General features: G+C 40.0%; 1 long non-coding RNA gene across 1 annotated transcript in view; it reads right to left on the reverse strand.

Annotated features, from left to right (window-relative positions):
- The window catches only part of LOC136377263 (uncharacterized), a 105,345-nt gene that overhangs the window by 27,637 nt on the left and 52,236 nt on the right, over positions 1–25,472 (reverse strand). The window contains exon 2 of the long non-coding RNA XR_010746269.1: positions 13,536–13,631. This is a non-coding gene — a long non-coding RNA (uncharacterized lncRNA). The remainder of the gene's footprint in view (positions 1–13,535; positions 13,632–25,472) is intronic.

Below are 25,472 nucleotides of genomic sequence, written 5' to 3' on the forward strand. Positions count from 1 at the left end.
TTATGATCAGAAAATATGCTTGGTACAACTTCGATTTTTCTGAAATTTTCTGATGTTGATTTGTGGCCCAACATATGGTCAATTCTTGAGAATGGTCCATGTACACTGGAGAAAAATGTATACTCAGTCACTTTGGGATGAAATGTCCTGTAGATGTCTATCATATCCAGGTGCTCTAGTATTTTGTTTAAGGCCAAGATATCTTTATTGATTCTCTGTTTGGATGACCGATCTAGAGCCATCATCGGTGTATTGAGGTCTCCAAGTATGATTGTATTTTTGTCAGTTTTTGTTTTAAGATCAATAAGTAGCTGTCTTATATATTTTGGTGCTCCTTGGTTTGGTGCATATATATTAAGAATTGTTATTTCTTCTTGATTCAGTGTCCCCTTAGCCATTATGAAATGGCCATGTTTGTCACTGAGTACTTTTCCTGTCTTGTAGTCAGCATTATCCGATATGAGTATTGCTACACCTGCTGTTTTTTGGATGTTATTTGCTTGGAGTATTGTTTTCCAGCCTTTCACTTTGAATTTGTTTTTATCCTTGTTACTTAGATGAGTTTCTTGTAGGCAGCATACAGTTGGATTTTCTTTTTTAATCCATTCTGCTACTCTGTGCCTTTTTATTGGTGAGTTTAATCCGTTTACATTTAGTGTAATTATTGACACTTGTGAGTTCCCTATTGCCATTTTATAGATTGCTTTCTGTTAGTTTTGTGTCTTGTTTGATCCTTCTCTTTCATCTTTCTATCTTTTGTTTTTATTTGGTTGTATTCCATGCATCTTTCCTCTGTTGCTATCTTTTTTAAATCATGTGCTTCTGTGGTGGTTTTTTCAATGGTGGTTACCTTTAAGTAATGAAAAGGGTTCCTACCCTGTTCATTGTAGTGCACTATTCTGTGAGTCCTTTTGCACTCCATCGTCCTTTGCTACTGTTAATCTCCATCCTCTCCTTCCCCTTTCTTTTTGTTGTTGTCAGAGTTTAAATTTGGTTTTATTGTGTTCTTCTTGGACCTTTTACTTGTGGCTTTGTTTTTTTTTGTTGTTGTTGTTTGTATCTGGAGAACCCCCTTTAGTAATTCCTGGAGTGGGGGTTTTCTGATGATAAATTCCCTCATCTTTTCTGTATCTGTGAATGTTTTTATTTCTCCTTCATATTTGAAGGATAGCTTTGATGGGTATAGTATTCATGGCTGAAAGTTCCTCTCTTTCAGGACTTTAAATATTGGGGTGCACACTCTTCTAGCTTGTAGAGTTTCTGTTGAGAAATCAGATGATAATCTAATGGGCCTTCCTTTATATGTTGTATTCTTCTTTTCCCTGGCTGCCTTGAGAATTTTTTCTTTGCTGTTGGTTTGTACCAATTTCATTATGATGTGCCTTGGAGTAGGTTTGTTGGGGTTATGAAAACTCAGAGTTCTCTTCGCTTCTTGAATTTGAGGCTTTAGTTCTTCCCATTGGCCTGGGAAATTCTCATCTATTATTTGTTTCAGTATGTTCTCCATTCCATTTTCTCTCTCTTCTCCCTCTGATATACCTATTATTCTTATGTTATTCTTTTTGATGGAGTCAGATAATTCTTGTAGAGCTATCTCATTTTTTTTTAATTTTTGAGTCTCTTTCTTCTTCTCTCTGTTGTGCCTCAAGTTGCTTGTATTCTATTTCACTTCCTATTTCTATCTGGCCTGTTTTATTAGCTAAGCTTGTTATCTCGTTTTTCAACTCGTGTATTAAGTTTTTCATCTTGTTTGATTTGTTTTTATAGTTTCAATTTCCTTGGAAATATATTCTTTGTGTTCATTGAGTTGTTTTCTGAGCTCCCTAAATTGCCTTTCTGTGTTTTCTTGTATATCTTTGAGTATTTTTAGGTTTCTATTTTAAATTCTCTGTCGTTTAACTCCAAGGTTTCCAATATATTAATTTTTTTCTCCATAGATTTTTCCTCATCTATCTTAATGGCATCTGAGGGTGGTTTTGTTGATAGTATTAATGAGATTTAATAAAGAATAAAAAGTTAAAAAAATAATAATAATAAATCAAAAACAGTTGTTTTTTAAAAAATATTAATAATTAAGTAAATAAAATAAAATAATAAATAAATAAATAAGGAAATTATCCCCCCCCTCCTTTTTTCCTCTCCTCTCCTATCCCCTCTTTCTAGAGAAAATCTTGTGGTGAACTGTGAATTATATTGTACTAAATAGAACAAACAATGCCTGTACTGGAGGGCCTGAATTAGGGAAAAGTAATAAAGGGGCAAAAAAAAAACCAGAAAAAAATGGGGTATGGACCCACAAAAAGCAAATAAGCAAAAAATTTGGGTCAAGAATAAAATGAGGCCCTGGCCGGTTGGCTCAGCGGTAGAGCATCGGACTGGCGTGCGGGGGACCCGGGTTCAATTCCTGGCCAGGGCACATAGAAGAAGCACCCATTTGCTTCTCCACCCCCCCTTCCTCTCTGTCTCTCTCTTCCCCTCCCGCAGCCAAGGCTCCATTGGAGCAAAGATGGCCTGGGCACTGGGGATGGCTCCTTGGCCTCTGCCCCAGGCGCTAGAGTGGCTCTGGTCATGGAAGAGCGATGCCCTGGAGGGGCAGAGCATCGCCCCCTGGTGGGCGTGCCGGGTGGATCCTGGTCGGGTGCATGCGGGAGTCTGTCTGACTGTCTCTCCCCGTTTTCAGCTTCAGAAAAATACAAAAAAAAAAAGACGAAAATGATTTGCTTTTAGGTGTTGATTGACTAAGAGTTATGATGAGAGGAATAGGAGGGAAACAGGAAAATGGGGGGACAAATTAAAAAATTACTATTGTATTTAGTGGAACAAGAACTAGATAAAATGGAGAACCAGGGATGGGAGCACTGCTAGTGAGTTAAAAAGGTGAAGTAAAAACCCCCCAAATGCCACAAACATAAGTTTGAGTCCCAGATAAGATAATTTGTTTGTTATTGAGGTTTGAGAGGAGACGTAAAGGAGAAAGGAAGAAACTAATATAGCAGCAGAAAAGAAAGAGAGAGAGAAAAAAAAAGAGGGAACCACTAAAAGAAGAAAACAAGAAAAATGAGGAGATAGAGAGAGAGTTAAGGGTTTTGGAGTGCAACCCTCATAGAGAGAAAGGAAGAGGAAAGAAAAGATAATGGGAGATGTAACACTTATGGGTAGTGTAGTTCAAGGAGAGGAGAGAATAAGACCGGCAGAGAGTTAAACGACCAAGTTGGAGGAGGAAAAAAAAAATCAAGAATGAAGATAAGAGAAACAAACGAACAAATATAATAAAATGGGATAGGTTATAAAGTCTGCAGATTATTCTTGATCTTGAGAGATTATCTTCTTGCTTTTTCTTTTCTCTCCCTCTTCCTGGTCGGTGACTCTGTACCCCGGGTTCTGCCCCTTTGGCATGCTCAGGTAGAGGTTTGTAGTTGATAAGTCTCTATGGCGATGTCATGTATTGTGCTTCAGTCTCGTTGGCAGTCGAGGCTCATTAGCATTTATAGGCTCCGACAGTGAGAGAGTCCATGTTCCTGGAGCCTCTCTCCTAGTCTTTCCTTCCTCAATTAGTAGCCTGATAATCCAGCTATGGGGTTGCTGCTGCCTCTGCCTGGATAGTAAGAGGCTCAAAGAGCTGGCAACTCCCCACTCTATTCCCACTCAGCACAGAGTTCTGGGTAAGGCTCAGTCAGTCAGAGCTGCTAGCATAATCAGGCGGGGCTTCTGCCCACTCAAAGACCTCTGTCTCTGCCACTCTGTCCGGTAACATGGGCGGGCACCCACCCTTGGGGCGCTTGGAGGAAACTCTTGCTCACTATCTGTGTGCAGACCAGGATATCAGGCCGGAAGTCTCACACTCTGAGTGAAACCCCCGCCCGCACGGAAAAGTTCCAGCGTTGGAATTGGCTCTCACTCCCTCCCCGTGCGTGGCTTTTTTAGGGCGCTGGGGTGGCCTGGAGATTCTGCTTTTGGCCCACACAAACACCCCTGACTCTGCCCCTCTGTGGGATAACACGGGTGCGCACTGCCGAGGCACTCAGAGGAAACTCTCACTCACTATCTGCGCACGCAGACCAGGATATCAGGCCGGAAGTCTCACACTCTGAGTGAAATTTCCACCCACACAGAAAAGTTCCAGCGTTTGAATTGGCTCTCGCTCCGTCCCCGTGTGCGGCCTTTTCAGGGCGCTGGGGTGGCCTGGAGATTCTGCTTTTGGCCCACACAAAGGCCTCTGACTCTGCCCCTCTGTGGGATAACATGGGCTCCCACTCCTGAGGTGCTGGGAGGAATCTCTTGCCCACTCTCTGTGTGTGCCGACCAGGATATCAGGCCAGCTGCCTCACCCTCTGAGTGAAACCCCTCCTGCACGAAAAAGTTGCAGCGTTGGAATTGGCTCTCACTCCCTCCCCGTGCGTGGCTATTTCAGGGTGCTGGGGCGGCCCAGAGAATCTGCTTTTGGCCCACACAAAGGCCCTCGACCCCTCCTCTCTGTTGGGTAACATGAGCGCCCACTGCTGAGGCACTCAGAGGAATCTCTCACCCACTATCTGCGTGCACCGACCAGGAGATCGGGGAAAATGGCTGCCCCACTTCTCTTTGTCTGGGTTTGGCGCGAGTGTTAGCTTTTATTGACTGTGTTGTCACAGTCACAGTTTTTCCTCGGCTTGGATCTCCGTGCCACAGCCTGGTTCAGCCATTTGTCCGCGGCCTGGATCTATTCAACCTTTTTGCCCTCCTCAGTTTCTATATTCTCAGTTCCCAGTGAAAGCAGCCCTGTTTAGGTTAGTGAGGAAAGCGGAGCATTTCTTACTCCCTATTTCCTTTGGGGTTTGATTATATATTTAGCCAATTTTTCGCTCGACCATACCTTCGGGTGTATTGCGAAACATCTGGAGGCTCCAAGGATAGGTTTTTTTGTTTCTGGTTGAAGATCTTGTTGAGTTTTGGGGGAGATTTATCGGTATCGCTTCCTACCGCGCCATTATGCTGACGTCCTGGAATCGGTTGTTTATTTTGTTGTCAGTTTCTTTTGCTGTGCAGAAGCTTGTTACTTTGATATAACCTTATTAATTTATCTTTGCCTTTACTTTCCTTGCCTTTGAATGCAAATTCATAAACTGTTCTCTACAGCCAAGATCCATGAGTTTAATATCTATGTTTTCTTCTATGTAATTTATAGTTTCAGATCTTATATTTGGTCTTTGATTCTTTTTGAATTAATTTTTGTGCAAGGGGACAAACTGTAGTCCAGTTTTTTTTTGTTTTTTTGTTTTTTTGCATGAGGTTTTCCAATTTTTCCATCAACATTTGTTGAAGAAGCTTTCTTTTCTCCATTGTGTGTTTTCAGCCACTTTGTCAAAGATGATTTGTCCATATATATATGTGGTTTTATTTCTGGGCTCTCAATTCTGTTCCATTGGTTTGTATATCTCTTTTTCTGCCAATACCATGCTGTTTTGATTATTGTGGCCCTATAGTATAATTTGAAGTCAGGTAGTGTGATACCTTTAGCTGTATTTTTTTTTCTCAGGATTGCTTTTGTTATTTGAAGTGTTGTTTTTTTTATGGTTTCAAACAAACCTAGTAATTTTTGTTCTATTTTTTAAAAAAATAACATTGGAAATTTTTATGGTGGTTGCATTAAATTTATATACTGCTTTGGGTAATATGACCATTTTAATTATGTCGATTCTTTCAATCCATGAACATGGAATATTTTTACATTTTATTGCATCTTTTTCATTTTCTTTCAATAATAATTTGTAATTTTCAGTATATAAGCCATTCACAGCCTTTTTAAGTTTATTCCTAGGTACTTTATTTTAATTTTAAATTAAATTAATTTTTTAAATTACTTGTAAAAGGATTTTTTTTTAGTTTATTTTCTGAAGTTTCAATGTTGGTATATAGAAAAGCAGTAGACTTTTGTATATTGATTATGTATTCTGTGACATTACTGTATTGGTTTATTGTTTCTAATAACTTTTTGGTAGAGTTTTTAAGGCTTTCTATATACAGGGTTATGTAATCTGCAAAAAACTGATAACTTTACTTCTTCATACCAATATGAATGCCTTTTATTTCTTTCTCTTGCCTGATCACTCTGAATAAAACTTCCAGAATTATGTTGAATAAGAGTGGAGAGAGTGGGAAGCCTTGTCTCGTTCCTGATTATAGAAAAAAAGCTTTCATTTTCTCACCATTTAGTATGATATTAGCTGATGATTTGTTGTATATGGCCTTTACTATATTGAAGTACTTTCCTTCTATTCCAATTTTATGGAGTGTTTATACAAACAGCGATGTTGGATCTTATCAAATGCCTTTTCTACATTTATTGATAAAATCTTATGGTTTTTTGTTCTTTGTTTCATAGATGTTATGTATTATGTTGATCAATTTCCATATGTTGGGCTATCCTTTTGCTCCTGAAATGAATGCCACTTTTTCATGATGTACTATTATGGTTTTAATGTGTTGTATTTCATTTGCTATGATTTTGTTTAAGATTTTTGTATCTGTATTCATTAGAGATATTGGTGTATCATTTTCCTTTTATGTGTTGTTCTTTCCAGGTTTTAGTAGGCAGGTTATATTTGCCTCATAAAATGTGTTAAGGAGTATTGGTTAATCTTTTATTTTTTGGAAGACTTTGAGAAGGATAGGTACAAAATATTTTTTTGAATGTTTGTTAGAATTCACTAGTGTAGTTAGCTAGTCCTGATCTTTTGTTTTGGGGGAGATTTTTGATCATTGTTTCTATTTTCTCCCTGCTTATCAGTCTATTTAGGTTTTCCACTTTTTTGTGGCTCAGTCCAGAAAGATTGCATAGTTCTAGGACTTTATCCATTTCCTCTAGGTTGTTGAATTTGGTGGCATATAATTTTTTATAATATTCTACTATGAACATTTGCAGATCCATAATATCTGTGGTAATTTCTCTTTTTTCATTCAAATTCTGTTTATATGAGTCCTTCCTCTTTTTTCTTTAGTGAGTCTAACCAGTGGTTTGTAGATTTAGTTAATCTTTTCACAGAACCAGCTCTTTGTTGTATTAATATTTTTTATAATTTTTTGTTCTCTATTTTATTAAGTTCTGATCTAATTTTAAGATTTCCTTTCTTCTGCTGAGTTTGGGTTACATTTGTTTCTTTTTCTGGTTTCTTTTTTTGTGTATGACAGAGACAGAGAGAAGAACTGACAGACTGGAAGGGAGAGAGATAAGAAGCATCAATTCTTCATTGTGGCACCTTAGTTTCTCAGTGATTGCTTTCTCATATGTGCCTTGACCAGGGGGCTACGGCAGACCAAGTGACCCCTTGCTCTAGCCAGCGACCTGGGGTTTAAGCTGGTAAGCCTTGCTCAAACCAGATGAGCCCGTGCTCAAACTGGCGACCTTGGGATTTTAAACCTGGGCCCTCTGCATCCCAGTCCAACGCTCTATCCACTGCACCACCACCTGGTCAGGCATTTTTCTAGTTTCTTAAGGTATGATGTTAGGTTGTTTACTTGGGATCTTACTTGTTTCTTGATATAAGCTAGTAATGATATAAACTCTTTTATTAGTATTTTGCTGCACCTCAGAATTTTTGATATGTCATGTTGTCATTTTCATTTGTCTGTATATATCTTTTGATCTCTGCTTTTATTTCTTCTTTGGTCCAGACTTTATTTTATTTTATTTTTTTATTTTTCTGAAGTGAGAAGCAGGGAGGCAGAGAGATAGATTCCTGCATGCACTCTACCAAGATCCCAGCAAGCCCATTAGGGGGTGATGCTCTACCCATCTGAGGCATTGCTCCATTGCAAGGAGAGCCATTCTAGCACCTGAGGCAGAGGCCATGGAACCATCCTCAGCACCTGGGTCAACTTTGTTCCAATGGAGCCTGGGCTACAGGAGGGGAAGAGAGAGATAGACAGAAAGTAGAGGGGGAAGAGTGGAGAAGCAGGTGGGCACTTTTCTTGTCTGCCTTGGATGGAAATCAAACCCAGGACTTCTGCATGCCAGGCCGATGCTCTACCACTAAGCCAACTGACCAGGATTTTTTATTTATTTATTTATTTATTTATTTATTTATTTTTGTATTTTTCTGAAGCTGGAAACGGAGAGAGACAGTCAGACAGACTCCCGCATGCGCCCCACCAGGATCCACCCGGCACGCCCACCAGGGACGACGCTCTGCCCACCAGGGGACGATGCTCTGCCCCTCCGGGGCGTCGCTCTGCCGCGACCAGAGCCACTCTAGCACCTGGGGCAGAGGCCAAGGAGCCATCTCCAGTGCCCGGGCCATCTTTGCTCCAATGGAGCCTTGGCTGCGGGAGGGGAAGAGAGAGACAGAGAGGAAGGAGGGGGGGTGGAGAAGCAAATGGGTGCTTCTCCTATGTGCCCTGGCCGGGAATCAAACCCAGGTCCCCCGCATGCCAGGCCGACGCTCTACCACTGAGCCAACCTGCCAGAGCCTGACCAGGATTTTTTAAAAGTTTGTTGTTTAATTTTCAAATTTTTGTGGGGTTTTTAACTTTATTTTTACAGTTGAATTCTAATTTCAAAGCCTTATCATCAGAACTTATGCTTGCTATAATTTCAATCTTCCTGAATTTGTTGATGTTAGTTTTGTGGCCCACAATATGGCATATCCTTGAGAATGTTCCATGTACACTGGTGAAGAATATATAATCTGATGTTTTGGAATGAAATGTCCTATAAATGTTTATTATGTTCATTTGGTCCAGAGTGTTGTTTAAGGTCAATATATCTTTTATTTTTTGTGTAACAGTGCGACAGAAATAGAAACAGATAGGGACAGACAGACAGGAAGAGACAGATGAGAAGCAACAATTCCTCATTATGACTCCTTAGTTGATCATTGATTGCTTTTTTATATGTGCCTTGACTGGGGGACTACAGCAGAGCGAGGCACCCCTTTCTCAAGCCAGTGACCTTGGGCTCAAGCCAGCAACCATATGGTGAACTCTATAAGCCTGTGCTCAAACTGATAAGCCCGCACTCAAGCCAAATGAGCCCACACTCAAGTTGGCAACCTCAGGGTCTCAAATCTGGGTCCTCTGGGTCCTAGTTTGATGCTCTATTCACTGTGACACCATCTAGTGAGATGAGGCCAATATTTTTTTATTGATTTTCAGTTTGGACAACCTATATAAAGCCATCAATAGTGTGTTTAGATTTCCAAGTATGATTGTGGGTTTTTTTGCTTCTATTTTTAGATCAGTTAGCAGATGTCTTATATATTTTGGTGATCCTTGGTTCGGTGCATATATATTAAGAAGTGTTATGTCTTCTTGATACAGCGTCCCTTTTATCAGTATAAAATTTCTGTCCATCTTTGGATCTAGTTACCTTTGTTGTGTTGAAGTCAGCATTGTCAGATATGAGTATGGCTACACCCGCTTTTCTTTGGATATTATTTGTTTGGAAAATCATATTCCAACCTTTCACTTTGAATCTACTTTTGTCCTTGAAGTTTAGATGTGTCTCTTGCAGGCAGCATACAACTGCTTCCTCCCATCCAAACTGCTACTTTGTGCCTCTTTATTGGTGAATTCGGTCCTTTTACATTTAGGGTAATTATTGACACTTAAAGATTTCCTATAGTTGTTTTATGTTTTGTTTTTTGGTAGCTCTGTATCTTTTTTTGATTCTTCTCTTTTTTGTTTCTGTTAGGTGTTTTTGTTTGGTGGTATTCCATACTTTTTCCCTGTTTCTTTCTTTTTTAAGCTGTGTGTTTGAGTAATGCTTTTTTCAAAGTGTGGTTATCATTAGGTTAAGAAAAAAATGTTTATATGTAAAAGAGTTCTTTGTCTTATGAATGCTTCTGCACTCCATCCTCTTTTGCTACTGAAGATCTTTATCCTTTCTCTTTTAATGTTATTTTTGTCAAAACTATCCTTGTGTTTATTGTGACCTTTTTGGAGCTTTTACTTGTAGTTTTGGTTTCTTTTGTTCTTTGTGTCTGGTCAAATAATCCCTTGAGTATTTCCTGCAGTGGGGGTTTTCTGGTGATAAATTCCCTCAGCTTCTGTATGCCTGGAAAAGTTTTTGTTTCTCCTTCATATCTAAAGGATAAGTTTGATTCGTATCGTATTCTTGGCTGGTAATGCTTCTCTTTTGGGTCCACTCTCTTCTGGCTTCTATATTTTCTCCTGAGAAGTCTGATTATAATCTAATGGGCTTTTCTTTATATGTTATGTTCTTCTTTTCCCAGTTGCTTTGAGGATTCTTTCTTTAACATTGATTTTTGACAATTTTATTATGATGTGCCTTGGAGTAGGTCTGTTTGGGTTGTAGTAACTTGGCATCCTCTTTGCTTCTTGGATTCAAGGCTTGAAGTCTTTTCATAGGTTTGGAAATTCTCATCCATTACTTGTTTGAATAGGCTCTCCATTTCCTTCTTCCTCTCTTCTTCTTCTGATATATTTATTATTTTTATACTTTTCTTTCTAATATAGTCAGACAATTCTTGTAGAGCTCTCTCAATATTTTTAATTTGTGAGTCTCTCTCCTCTTCTCTCTATAACAACTCTAGTTGCCTGTCTTCAATATCACTGATTCTTTCCTCTACCTTGCTTGTTCTATTAGCTAAACTTGTTACCTCAGTATTCAATTCACATATTGAGTTCTTTATATGTTTTTAAAGTTTCAATCTCCTTGGTGAGATGTTTGTTTTATTCACTAATTTGTTTTCTGAGCTTATTAAGTAGCCTATTGTTGTCTTCTCCCATCTCATCGAGTATTTTCAGCACTTCAGTTTTGAATTCTCTATCATTTACCTCCAAGGCTTCCATGTGATTGAGATTTTTTTCTAGAGATTTTTCATTTTCATTCTGAAATACATCTTTGTCTTGTGTAGCCATGGTATTCAATTTCTTCTTCCCTGATGGCATTTGAGAGTGCTGTCGTTAAGAACCCTAACAAAAAAAACAACTAAAAAAATTGAAAAAGTAAAAATAATACAAGAAAATGCAAAATCTTAAAATTATAACAAATAAAAAAAACCTCAGAAAAAAAAGATAAAAAGCAAAGAAAAAATAAAAAACAAAACACCCAGAAAAAAATAAGAATAAAAATATTAAAATTAAAAAACAAAATTCAAAAATTTAAAAGAGAGGCCCTGGCCGGTTGGCTCAGTGGTAGAGCGTCGGCCTGGCGTGTAGAAGTCCCAGGTTCAATTCCCGGCCAGGGCATACAGGAGAAGCGCCCATTTGCTTCTCCACCCCTCCCCCTCTCCTTCCTCTCTGTCTCTCTCTTCCCCTCCCGCAGCTGAGGCTCCACTGGAGCAAAGATAGCCCGGGCGCTGGGGATGGCTCCTTGGCCTCTGCCCCAGGCGCTAGAGTGGCTCTGGTCACGGCAGAGCGACGCCCCCAGAAGGGCAGAGCATCGTCCCCTGGTGGGCAGAGCGTCGCCCCCTAGTGGGCGTGCAGGGTGGATCCCGGTGGGGCGCATGCGGGAGTCTGTCTGACTGTCTCTCCCGGTTTCTAGCTTCAGAAAAATACAAAAAAAAAAATTAAAAGAGAAAAAAATAAGAAGAAAAAAATGAAAAAGGGGGAAGAAAAAGAAACATAAATTGAGAGGTTTCTTCCAGTAGGTGTCAGTGTATTACAACTTTAAGCTCTGTGAAGTTTTTTTATCTTAGTTAGAGGAGGGGAGACAGAGGCAGACTTTCACATGCGCCGTGCCTAGGATCCTTCTGGCAAGCCCACTAAGGAGTAATGCTCTGCCCATCTGGGGCCCTTGTCCATTGCAGTGGGAGCCATTTTTAGCACCTGAGGAGAAAGCCATGGAGCCATCATCAGTGTCCAGAGCCAACTTGCTCCAATCAACTCATGGCTGCATGAAGGGAGGAGAAGAGAGAGAAGTGAGAGGGGGAGGGGTGGAGAAGCAGATGGCCTCTTCTCTTGTGTGCCCTAACCAGGAATCGAACCTGGGACTTCCATACACCAGGCTGATGCTCTATCACTGAGCCAACTGGCCAGGGCCAATTTGTTGAAATTTTATTGGGAGAGATCAGAAGTATATCTCATATCGCCATTACACTGATATCATCTTGCCATCCTCAATTTTTATATAGCTGCTTTTAGAGCTGCACTGTCTAGTACGATAGCCACTAGCCACATGTGGGTATTTGAGTTTAAATGAACTAAAGTTAAATACAATTAGCTCCTAAGTCACAGTAGCTGCATTTTAAGTGCTCAATAGCCACCTATGGATATTTGCTACTCTGTCGTGCAGTTTCTTTACAGAAGAAAACATTTATCTCAGAAAGTCCTATGTAATGGCATTGTTTTAGATGATGTTTGAAGTTTTCACAAAATTTTATTAACATGAGTAAAGGTTACATAACCAGTGCCAAATTTTAGAGTTTTCACTGATTAAAGATACTTTTTTATATATCATATCTCCTCAGATCTTGATTTTTTTGTTTTTGTTTTTTTTTTTCCTCAAGTGCTTCTTCAAGGGATTGTATCAAAAATATTGCAAGGTTCTCATACCTCTGGAAACCTGAGTGTCTAAAATGTCTTTCCATTGCCTTCACATGTGAATGAGAACATGGCTGCACATAGACTTCTGGGTCAAACTTAGTAGATATTCTCCATTTCTTTGGGAAAACCCAATGCCACTCTTTTCTTATTAGATAGCATGTTTAGTTTTTCCAGAAATATTTTACTTCCTTTAAATTCCATTTTCCTAGAATCTCTATTAACGTAAACAGAATCTTCAGGATTCATTCATCATGTGTCTATTTACCCTCTGTTCATATTTAATTATATCCTTTCACCAAATTTCTTGGGCTTGCCTTCCTCTTTACCAATTGCCTGTTATGTTATTTATTATAACCAATTTGTAGTAGTTCACATCTTCCTTTGTATTTTATTGCTCATTTTTTTACTTCAAAACCATCTTCCCTGATTAAGTATTAGTCCTTTTTGAAAATATCATTGTTAAATTTCAATGATAATACAAAATAGATTTTTTTGAAGATTTCTCTTGTTTGTTTGTTTTTTGTTTCTTTGTTTGTTTGTTTTGTCTTTTCTAGCTCCATTTATTGAGGGGATAATTGCACTGTTCCCAATCATTTATTGGCTTGGAGTTAAAACTGGGCTGAAATCTCTGTTCTGCTGTTTACTTGAGTAAGTTCTCTAACCTCAGAGGGAAATTTGTTTACCTAAATACAACATATGTATAATTCCCTGATTTTAGGTTTGTTGCAAGAATTAAAAAAGGCTGTTGAGCCTGACCTGTGGTGGCACAGTGGATAAAGCATTGACTTGGAACTCTGAGGTTGCCAGTTTGAAACCCTGGGTTTGCCTGGTCAAAGCACATATGGGAGTTGATGCTTCCTGCTCCTCCCCGCTTCTCTCTCACTCTCTCTCTCTCGCTCTCGCAATGTTTCTCCTTTCTAAAATGAACAAATAAATTTAAATTTAAAAAAAAAATTTTTTTAAGCAATTTAGGCCAAAGGCTTGTCACACAGTTAGTGCTCAGTAAGTGTTAGCTATTTATTACTGGATATTTTTATGTATACAATCATTACCTTAATTTGTCTATTCTTAAGACACAAGGATATATGTTTGTCTTGAGAGCTGAAATAGAGTCTGGTGGAGGTGCTGCTGATTTCTATGTTACAGCCCTGATGAAGGAATGAGAAAAAAATGTTAGAAATCTTGTAACTTTACTCTGCTAGATTCACAGTCTAGTTGCCAGTAGAAAGAAGGCAGAGAGCTACACTTCACCACTAGGTCAAAAAATCTTTGTGCTTGTCGAGGCAGCTTGAAGATTGTTCACAGAGAGTTCCCACTCTCCACTGACATGTCCACCCTCATTGGAGCCCTCTGCAAGTGCCGCTGTTGGCTCCTCACCCCAGCAAGGCCAAACAGAAGTGACTGTACATAGTCCAGTGCATAGTATCTTGACTCTGTGTGTTCCCAGGACATCATGCTTTTACCCAAGATGCTCTTAACATCAAGACCCATAACAGTTGCTTCAAAGCCTGCCTTCACCTGTAGCCCATTCCCCCACATACACATTCTGAGATGCCTGTGCTGATGGCATTTACTAGAGGGTTCTTTCCAGTTGTTTCCCAAGCCAACTACAGCTTAATTAATTCACTTTCCCTTCAGCCCAGTAATACCAGCATGACTTAAAGAAACTTCTTAAAGCTTCTATCTTTTCCTTTAATTCAAATGCCAGTATTCACACACACACACACACACACACACACACACCACCACCACCACCACCACCACCAGTTTTACATTTCTTCAGCCATTTCCATGGAAATCTAGGATCGGAGGAGTTGAATAACAGACTCACATCTCCATCTTAAACAGCTTGCCTTTTAATTATAATTTTACAAGGTTTTGTGAAAAAAGAGACAAATAATGACACTGATATTGATCTTGTTTATAGGAACAACAGCCAAGAAAATGTTGAGTGTGGCTATGTCATTATGGAGCATTGCCTTTGTTTCAATTTAAAAAAAAAGCTCAGATTCTGCTTGGGGCAAACCATTTCCCTAAAACAGGCTGCCCACTCACAGATCCATGGTTGGTTAAAAGCCAGTACCGAGTAGGTCAACTCCAGTTTTTATCCTTCTTTCAGGATATATGCTGGTGTCTAAAAGGAAGCCATTGAGATGAACTGGTCAGCACCAGTGGGAACAGAGCAGCGTTCTTTGAAGACAAGCTAGACTGCCTGGTGATACGTTCCAGTAAACTGTTCAGTGTGAACTGATCTGTTCTGTCATAAGACAAGAGGTTTCCAGCTCATCTGTTTGCTGATCTGGTGAATTACTTTCATATAAACAATAGAAACACCATAGAGAGACTGCTGAAGCTACTCCCTTACAAATGCAACCTACCTTCAACTACTGAGCATGCTCAGCCCAGACTATGTGAATCATTTATTAGGGAACTGAGAGGCAAGTGTGAGATGGAAAGACAAGGGGAAGAATTTACCAAGTGATTTAGCCTGAAAAAGAAAAAAGCACAGCAACAAGCATGGCAGAGATGGAGGACCAGGGGATGAAACACAGGGCAGCCACCACAGAGATCAGACGTGCCCTTGGAGAACCCCTTTTATTCCCAATAAGTCCTTCCAGCCCTTTCTCTGCAGGGCAAACTCACTCTCTCTGTGGAAGCCCAGAGAGTTCTAGAGTTTATTTGAAAGCCAGTAAAAGTAAGCTGATCACTGCAAAAGTGCCCCTTTCAAGTGGCTGAATTCTGACCATCCCATTGCTCGGAGACAAGCCCCATTTCATCACTCAAACACCTGCCTTTTCAAAGCATTTCAGTATAGGTGATGAGCCAACATCAGCAGAAGGGAAGATAACCCAGGGAAGCCCTCTCATCCTATGTAGATTTGGGCTCAGCCTTGACTCAAATGGGATTTGCTGTTGTGTGGTCATGAAATAAAACAGAAAATCTACTGCTAAAGCTTTTTTGCTGGAGCCCAAGTCTGGTCATTTAGGCATCAGCTCAGGTTCTACAGACACTCAGGAAAAAAGCACAGGACTCAGAGTCAGAGCTCCCCAGGCTAAGGCCACTCTCTGCCTCTTTTGAGATATACGTGGAGTCCAGGGAGATTCTCCATCATTAAATAACCCACAAAGCCACTGGGATTAATGCTGTTGTGAGAGAGATACTAATGATTTATGCCCCATCACTCTGTTTCAAACTTCCAACTGAAAGATGTTTAGAGCTATAATTCTCCAGTAAAGCAGAGCATAACTGGGTAAGATACCTGAATTTCAATGTAACTAGTTGTTGTAACTAAACTTAGTTAACTGGGAAAATGTATTAAGATCATAATACTAGAAATACATCACTGCACTTAAATATTTCCCATTGGCAGTGGAGTCTCATCATAAGTGCATTTAACACAAATCATATTGTATGAGTTATGGAGAAAGAGAAATGGTTATTTAAATGGTGCCATTCTACTTAAAAGAGAAATGCTCACATTAGGAATAAGATGAGAGATATAAACCCAGTATTCCCTCAGTTGAAAAAAGGACAACACTTGCACCTTCCTACATATTCTCAAACACTCCTCCCCTACCATTCCCTTATGGTGGTATGTGGATGATTTTAAGGTCATTCATTTAGGGACAATTTTGACCACTTAAAATTGTCACTTCATGTGCAGACTCACGTGACCTAACTCATTGTCATAGGATTTGAGTGATTAGAAACCTGGTTTAGCATAGTTTATTGCAAGACATCTTAAACTTTCATGAGACTTCTAAGCACTTTGCGATCTTGTTAAATTCAGGTTCTGTTTCAGCAGGTCTGGCCTGGGGCCCGAGATTTCGCATGTCTAACAAACTTCCAGGCAGTGTCAACGTTGCTGAACCACAGACCACAATTTGAATGCAAAGCCTTCTTATATGGATTCAGATATACAACATTCAGCACATTCATTGAGTACCTACTAATGTCAAACAGTGTTTTGCTGATGATAGAAGAGACTATTCCTCATCCTCAATGCTTTCACAGTCCAGTTTGATATATGTATAAACACTTCAATAAATAGAAATCTGCCCCCAATAGAAGCATGCCTTCAGCCCTGGCCGGTTGGTTCAGAGGTAAAGCATCAGTCTGGCATGTGGAAGTCCCAGATTCAGTTTCCGGTCAGGGACACAGGAGAAACGACAATATGCTTCTCCACCCTTCACCTCCCCCTTCTCTCTCTCTCTCTTTCTCTCTCTTTTTCTTCTCCTCCCACAACCATGGCTTGAATGGTTTGAGCACGTTGACCCCAGGCTCTGAGGGTGGCACCATGGCCTTGCCTCAGGCACTGAAATAGCTCGGTTGCTAAGCAAGGGAGCAGTGGCCCTAGATGGGCAGAACATCGCCCGGTAGGGGCTTGCCAGGTGGATCCTAGTCGGGGAGCATGTGAGATGCCTCCATGCTTCTCAATTAATAAAAAAAATTTTTTTTAAAAAAAAAGCTGCTTTCAAATAGTCCTAAACTCTAACATGGGTAGAGTTTTACCACTTAAGCATTTTTTGAAATTTTGCCCATTTAATACCTCAAACACAAGATCTTGCCTTTCCCTCAGTTGTAACATGTAACAGATTTTTATGTCGGCATAGCTACATATGAACTCCCAGTGATGAGAAGAATTTCCTAGTTACCCCGTTTATGAATCACTGAATATTAAAAATGAGTTAAATGAAACCTATTCAGTAACATACTTATTGCATGTTCACATGTGTGTGAGTAGTACATGAAGCAGATTTTGCTTTTTTTTTTTTTTTTTGTATATATATTACCTATGTAAAGTAGAGGAAAGCCTAAGAGAATACATCTTTTTCTAGTGTGAGGTCCTCTGGTGACTAGCTGTGTAACCACATGCATGTTAGTTAACCTCTAAGGACCTCAATTTCCTCATCTTTAAGGAAAGAGCTGGACCAGATGACCTCTGAGGTCTTTTCCAGCTCTTCAATCCTATGAGTATATGACCCGCCCACCTTGAATTTGCTATAATCTGTGTTTTAGATCCCAAAGACAGATCTTTTTAACAGTATCAGCACAACACACCTCCCCTCGAGCCTTAGCTATGCTGGCTCACACAGCAAAGCTTTGAAATTTCCAAATACTGTAAGCTCAGGCTGCCACAGCCACTGGAGCTGTTACTTCACAATTCAAGTAGTCAGCTATTGACTCGTGGCAATCTATATCTGCATTAAAATGGGGAGTTTTGGATTAATGTGGAGCTGAAAGCCCGACTGAGGCTCTTTGCTGCCAGCCTGTCTCTGTAATTGCAGCATGGATTTCACCAACCACAAAGGGCAAAATGAATGTGATCATCCCCAGTAGTCAATAGCCCATCGATTTTTGCTTTTGACTCTATGATTCACACAAATATTGAAGCTCATTTTTTAAGCAAGGAGGTTTATTAATCTACAGTCTTCAAAATGAGTGGCCCCTTCAATGAGGTGACTTCTGAAGGTTATTTAATATGCAAGACATGAGTAGATTAGTCACATTAATTTTTTATTTTTTTCACATACACATGCACACACATTTATGTCCTCACTCTTATTTAAAATTGACATTCCACATAGACAGTGGAACCTTCATGCTCATTATCATGTCATTATGTGTCTGATTGTGTAGGAATTATTAGGATGGAAATGTTGGCAAAGCTCATTCTGGTCTGTGGTGGCTGTTTTCTTGGTTAGGTGTTTTTCACTAACCCCTAAGGTTATAAACACAATATATACAACAACACCCGTGGTTCCTAAAATGGAACAATGATCCAGGGCCATTTCTTCCCCAAAGGGAGGCTATTAATCTGCAGTAACAAATACATGTTAAGGCAGAGAAACAAAGGCAGCTCCTGTAGAATTCACTTGTGGTTGTTTCAAACCATACCAGTTCTTTTAATTTCTTGTGATGCATTTTCCATTTTATGTTGCTTCTGATATTTCTTTAGTCTATTGCCACCTTAATTTTGCTGGAAACTGAGACTCTGAATGGTTTGAAACTACACGTGTCAGATTTTTTTTCGTGTGGTGCTGGGCAAACAAGTGTGTTAGGCTAGTTCACATTGTATTTTGCCTGATTGGTTGGTGCTTGCCCTCAGGGTGGCAGAATGTAGACTGCAGATTGCCTGCCGCCATGGGGAGGGGCCAATTGTTGCTATTGTTTGCCAGAGAAAGGTTTCCTCCATCCTGGCCTGTTTTGCTTGTGAGTCCTGAGAGAGAGAGAGAGAGAGAAAGAAGTGATTTTCCCTGCTGCTTGCTCATCAGCCATTGCAAGACTAACAAACGGAATGGTCCACCATCCTCCGGCTCCACAGTTCCTTTACCATCTGCCCAAATCCAATGTGAACCTTCATGGCCATGACCTCTGGCCCTACCTGTGGTTTGTTGTAAATATATATAGGCTTCTCTCTTCCATAGTTCTAGCTTTTGAAAATATTTAATAATGATAAAAATTGTTCATCAAATTCCATCAGCTTTTTCTTTAGGTAAATTTCCTAAATTTGGTTCCTACTTTCAAGATCAATTTTAGATGAGTAGTTTTGGATGCAAGGAACAGATATAATTTTGTTTACTTCAGACAAAGAGGACTTGGGGGATAACATGTAGTAATAAAGATGAAGAGAATCTTGACCATGGATATTGGCCACGCATGGTTTGAAGTGATAGAACTTGCCTGGGGAACTTAAAGTTCATTCAGGATCCAGTGTGACCCTGGTGAACAAGGCTTCTTGCCATCAGGAGTTTATTGATCACAGCCTTGCTATTCCACTGGAATGATTTCACTTTGCTCTATGTCCTCTCGTCTTTCAATCCAGCTTCTGACTGTTTAATTCTTGCTCTACTTCTCAAGTTCAAATACCTCAAGTCAGAAAAATCTAATAGTTCAAGCATCCCCACTGGCCAAGGTTTTTGTGACAGACTATTCCATTGGCCACTAGTCAAGTCTATAGATGGGATATTCTTAGATTAACCACCCATTTATTTTTTTACTACTTTTTTGAGGTATTATAGACACTTAAAATTTTTATTTATTTAATGTATGCAACTTGATGGAGATAAGTATACATCTAGGAAACTATCACCATAATTTATGATATAAACATACTCATCACTTCTAAAAGTGGCCTCTCACCCACTTTTTTATTATTGTTATTTGTGTGTGATAAGAACACATAATATAAGATCTACTCTTAGCAAATATTTAAGTACATAATACATTATTATTAACTATAAGCACTGAACTGTACGGTAGCTGTCTAAGACTTTCTTTTCTTTCATAAGTGAAACTTTGTACCCTTGATTAATTTTGCCTATTTCCCTCTCGCCCAATCCCAAAATCCACCATTTCCTCTCTCTGTTTCTCTTTGATTATTTTAGATTCCCCTTATAAGCAGTGTCAGGTTCCAAATGTTAAGCATCCATGTTTTATCTAATAAATAATCATCTGTATCAGCATGATGATTAACATGGAAGAGGGTTATAGCAGTAACTCTTTAAAGCAGGGGCCGGGAACCTATGGCTCGTGAGCCAGATGTGGCTCTTTTGATAGCTGCATCTGGCTCGTAGACAAGTCTTCAATAAAAAGAATAATAACATTAAAATATAAAACATTCTCATGTATTACAATCCATTCATTTCCTACTGCTCATGTTCATAGTTGTGGGTGGCTGGAGCCAATCACAGCTGTTCTCTGGGACAACACCAAATTTTTATTGGATAATGCATAACACACATGGGTCATTGTATGGCTCTCACAGAATTACATTTTAAAATATGTGGTGTTCATGACTCTCTCAGCCAAAAAGTTTCCCGATCCCTGCTTTAAAGGGAAAATATAGGCATGGCAGCACATTAAAGCTTGTTCTGCCCATCATGCCCATGGTCTCTTGCTGAATTCAAGGCCACATCATCACCTACCTAGAACTTTGCAGTAATTTTCTTACTAAAATTCCGGTGCCTATCGTCTATCCCATTTCGTCTATGGTCGTCCATCACCATATCATATCACAGTTCACTTTTCACAGTCTTATTGTATCGTAGATTTTTAAATTGTATATATCTAATTTTGTATTGTGGATTTTTTGCTATATCACAGGATTTTGCACTATGTAGGTATTTTTACATATTTATTATTTTAATTATTTTTGTGGTAAAGTAAATGTGGGAAAGGTTAATAACAGTGAGAAAAGGTTTATAAGAGTGTGAGGAGGGTGAGACAAGATGGTCACAAAGTAGGCAGACATTCCAACTCCCACATCCCAGAACCAAAGTGGATTACAACTTAATTTTGAGAACAGTAATCTTAAAAGACCAACTTTGGACTAAACTAAGAGGATTCTACAGCCAAGGACCACCAAAGAAGCCACACTGAGACTGGCAGGAAAGGCAGAGATGCGGTAAGGGCTGCTCCACTCCCAGGAGCCAGTGGCGCCCGGAGGGACTCTGGCAGTGGGGAGGAGTGCCCCGCGAGTTGTGGGTTGTGGATCCTCAGCCCAAAAACTGGAGTCCCAGCCTAGAATCCTGGAGCCTGGAAGGGACGAACAGGCTGTATTTGACTGAGAAAGGAGCCTGGAGACTGTTTGAGAGAAGGAGACAGAACTCTTGGATTCAGGCTCTGTATTAAAGGGACCGCACGGAGATCCGCACTCACAGCTACTTGCCCGGGGCTCTGGGAGCACGGAGCACTGAGAGGACTGGAGTTGTGAGGGGAGAGTGTGGTCTTGGAGGCACAGGGGGAGACACTTTGAGGGTTGGACACCCTAACCCCTGGACTGAATCACGTTCTAAATCTAAAATGAACATTTTTTCCTTGGAGCAGCAACACCAGCAAAGGGTAGAAATTACCGCACCCACCAGAGGCTCTCCTGCTCCAGTCAGAACAAAGAGGCACTTAGAGGCAGGCAGCACATTAGGGACATACATAGTGCTGGGGTCTGAGCTACATTGCCCCTCCCCCACACTGCTGAGCGCTCCTCAGGATGGTTAAGCCAGTGGCAGAGCGGGGCTGCATGAGTTAGGGCAGTCCCTGCCAGCACAAATGGGACCGCCCATGAAGATGGAAGCCGTGGCAGCCGCTGCGGAGGTTGGAGTGGGTGTACATGCCAGCCGGGCAGGAGCCTGGGTTACCACGGAGGCGGTCAAAACAGGTGTGCGCGCGGGCCTGCTCATAGAGGCAGGAGTAGAGCCCAGAGCTGCAGTAGCAGTTGCTGCAGAGGTACGAGCTCGCACGCAATCCTGCATGCCCTTGTAGGTGGAGGGGGCCCAGATAACAGCGGAGACAGTCCAAACAGCTGCACAAGGGCAAGCCCACAGAGGCAGAAACCCCAGCGGCTGCTGCTGAGGTCCGAGCTCGTGGGCAATCATGCCGGTGGCGTGGGCCCACCCGTGGCGGTGGCTGAGGTCGGGGCGAAAGCAGAAGCAGTCCAAACAGGCAAGCACGAGCCGCCTGCAGCTGCACGGCCACTGCAGAGGTCCAAGCTTGCACACAATCCAGCCCGAGGCGTAAGACTGCTCTTGGAGGTGGCTGGGGCCAGGGTGTCCTTGGTGGTGGTCCAAGTCGGAGCGCAGGACCACCAGGGGCAGCGGAAGCTACAGCAGCTGCAGAGGCAGGCTGGCACTAGCAGCACCTGAGCCCAAACATCTGAGGCAGCAATAGCCGTGGCAGGGGAGAGGTGGACGGGAAGACAGACCACACATCCGGAGCACACAGGCCACACACACTGGACCTTTGAGACCACACCCTTCTGAGTGCTGAAAAAGAAGAAAAAACAAAATAAAATAAAATAAATAAAAAGTCTAGATAGAAAGACATCTATGGTTAAGGGGCAAGTCACATCCAATACTGTACCTAATCACTGAATTACACTACTAAGCTCAACAAGTAGCCAGCAATAAGAGGCAGCAGAAAGTAGATCTTACAGGAACACAAAATTTTAAAGGAACTTCCCCCAGGCCAAGAGTAGATAAAAGCTAGCCTAGGAGTGCAGCTGATAATGACAATGGCACCTGGGCCCAGCAGAGGCAGCCACAAGATCTGGATCATCTGTAGCTACAAAAAGGTTGATAAGAGCCAGTCATAGGCAGTGACCCCCACTGATCTGTGCCAAGGAGGTCCAGGGCAGGCACATCCAGTGGCCAGATATGGACAGCATCAGTTCAGGACCTAACAACCCTTGTTAGAGTGGTAGCTTAAGGAAGGGCTCCTCACACCTGACCTAGCTAAGACATAGAAAATGCCGACACCAATAGAAAAAAGAATAGTGATAGCAGATAAGTAGCCCACAGCAGATTACAAACAACAGCTGATGCAAACCCAAGAAGACCTAGAAACAGCACAACTGAAAATTGGAGGCAGACAATACCAAACCTAGACTCAGCTAGCTACACAAACAACACACCCAAAGGAAGAGTGTATACATAGACAAAATGGGAAGACAAAAAAATGCAATCCAAATAAATTAACAAGAGAAATGCCCAGAAAAAGAACTGAGTGAGATGAAAATAACCAAATTAACAAATGCAGAGTTTAAGATAATGATTGTCAGGATGCTCAAAGATCTTAGAGCAACAAAGGATGGACATAATGAACACCTAAATAAAGAGATAACAAGCATCAAAAGGGACATTGAAATCATAAAAAAATAACCAGACAGAAATAACAAGCACAATATCAAAAATGAAGACTACATTAGAAGGAATTAAAAGCAGGCTGGATGAAGCAGAGAATCAAATCAGCGACTTACAGAGGACAAGACAAGCGAGAGCATGGAAGCAGAACAGCAAAAAGAAAAAAGGATCAAAAAGTCTGAGGAAACTCTAAGGGAGCTCTGTGACATCATAAAGAGAAACAATATCCACATAATAGGGGTTCCTGAAAGAGAAGAGAAAGAACAAGGGATAGAGAACCTATTTGAAGAAATTATAGACAAAAATTGCCCTAAATTGATGCATAAAAGAGCCACACAGGTTCAAGAAGCAGAGAGAACCCCATTTAAAAAGAACCTAAAGAGACCCACACCAAGACACATTATAATCAAAATACCAAAGCTAAGAGATAAAGAATACTAAAAGCTGCAAGAGAAAAATAGTCAATCACCTACAAAGGAACCCACATAAGAATTATATCTGACTTTTCAACAGAAACACTTGAGGCCAGAAGGGAATGGCAAAAAATATTCAAAGTAATGCAGAACAAGAACCTACAACCAAGACTTCTTTATTCAGAAAGGCTATTGTTTAAGATTAAAGGAGAAATAAAAAGCTTCCCTTTAATAAATAGGGAAATAAATAAATAAATAAGAGAAAATAAATAAAAAGACAAAAACAAAAAACAAACAAACAAAAAAAACCTCAAGGAATTAATCACAACCAAATCAATTCTGCAAGAAATGTTAAGGGGTCTACTGTAGATAGTACAAAGTGGGGAACAATCTAGTAAAAGAAGAATGTAGATTTAAAGAAAAAAATAGCAATGAACAACTACATATCAATAATGACCGTAAATGTAAATGGATTAAATGCTCCAATAAAAAGACATAAGGTAGCTGAATGGATAAGAAAACAGGACCCATACATATGCTGTCTACAAGAGACCCACCTCAAAACAAAAGATGCTGAAAGTAAAAAGATGGAAAAAAATATTTCATGCAAATGTAAATGAAAAAAAAAAAAACCCAGGGTAGCAATACTTATATCTGATAAAATAGACTTTAAAACAAAGACTGTAGTAAGGAATAAAGAAGATCACTATATAATGATAAAGGGAACAATCCAACAGGAAGAGATAATCATTATAAATATCTATGTACCTAATGTAGGAGCACCTAAATATATAAAGCAGACTTTGATGGACATAAAGGGTGATATCAACAGCAATACTATAATAGTAGGAGATTTCAATACCCCACTAACATCACAGGATAGATCCTTAAGAAACAAAATTAACAAAGAAACAGCAGAATTAAGGGACACACTAGATCAACTGTGTGATTCAGAACCTTTCGCTGTAAAGCAGCACTTCTTTTCAAGTGCTCATGGTACATTCTCTAGGATAGACCACATATTAGGGCATAAAACGAGTCTCAACAAATTTAAGAAGATTAAAATAATAGCAAGCATCTTCTCTGACCACAATGGAATGAAACTAGAGGTCAACTACAATAGAAAAACTGAAAATCACTCAAACACTTGGAAACTAAACAGCATGTTATTACATAACTAATGGGTCAACAATGAGATCAAGGAAGAAATAAAAAATTTCCTTGAAACAAATGAAAATGAGCATACAACAACTCAAAATTTATGGGACACAACAAAAGCAGTCCTGAGAAGGAAGTTCATAGCATTACAGGCATACCTTAATAAGCTTAAAAAAAAAGCTCAAATAAACAACTTAACCCTGCAACTAAAAGATCTAGAAAAAGAACAGTAAATAAAGCCCAGAGGAAGTAGAAGAAAGGAAATAATAAAGATCAGAGTGAAAATAAATGACATAGAGACTAAAAAAACAATACAGAGGATCAATAAAACCAAGAGCTGGTTCTTTGAAAAGGTAAACAAGATTGATGAACCTTTAACCAGACTCACCAAGAAAAAAGAGAGAGGACTCAAATAAATAAAATTAGAAATGAGAGTGGAGAAGTAACAACTGACACAGAAGAAATACAAAAGACTGTAAGAAAATACTATGAAGAACTGTATGCCAAAAAAATTAGATAACCTAGGTGAAATGGACAAATTCCTTGAAACATATAATCTTTCAAAAATCCATCTGGAAAAATCAGAAAACCTAAATAGACTGATTACAAAAAATGAGATAGAAACAATTATCAAAAAACTCCCAACAAACAAAAGCCCTGGGCCAGATGGCTTCACAGGCGAATTCTGTCAAAGATTCAAAGAAGAACTAACTCCTATCCTTCTCAAGCTATTTCAAAAAATTCAAGAGGAGGGAAAACTTCCAATCTCCTTTCATGAGGC

Source organism: Saccopteryx leptura, chromosome 6 (genome assembly GCF_036850995.1).
Source record: "Saccopteryx leptura isolate mSacLep1 chromosome 6, mSacLep1_pri_phased_curated, whole genome shotgun sequence".
NCBI classification, from domain to species: domain Eukaryota; kingdom Metazoa; phylum Chordata; class Mammalia; order Chiroptera; family Emballonuridae; genus Saccopteryx; species Saccopteryx leptura.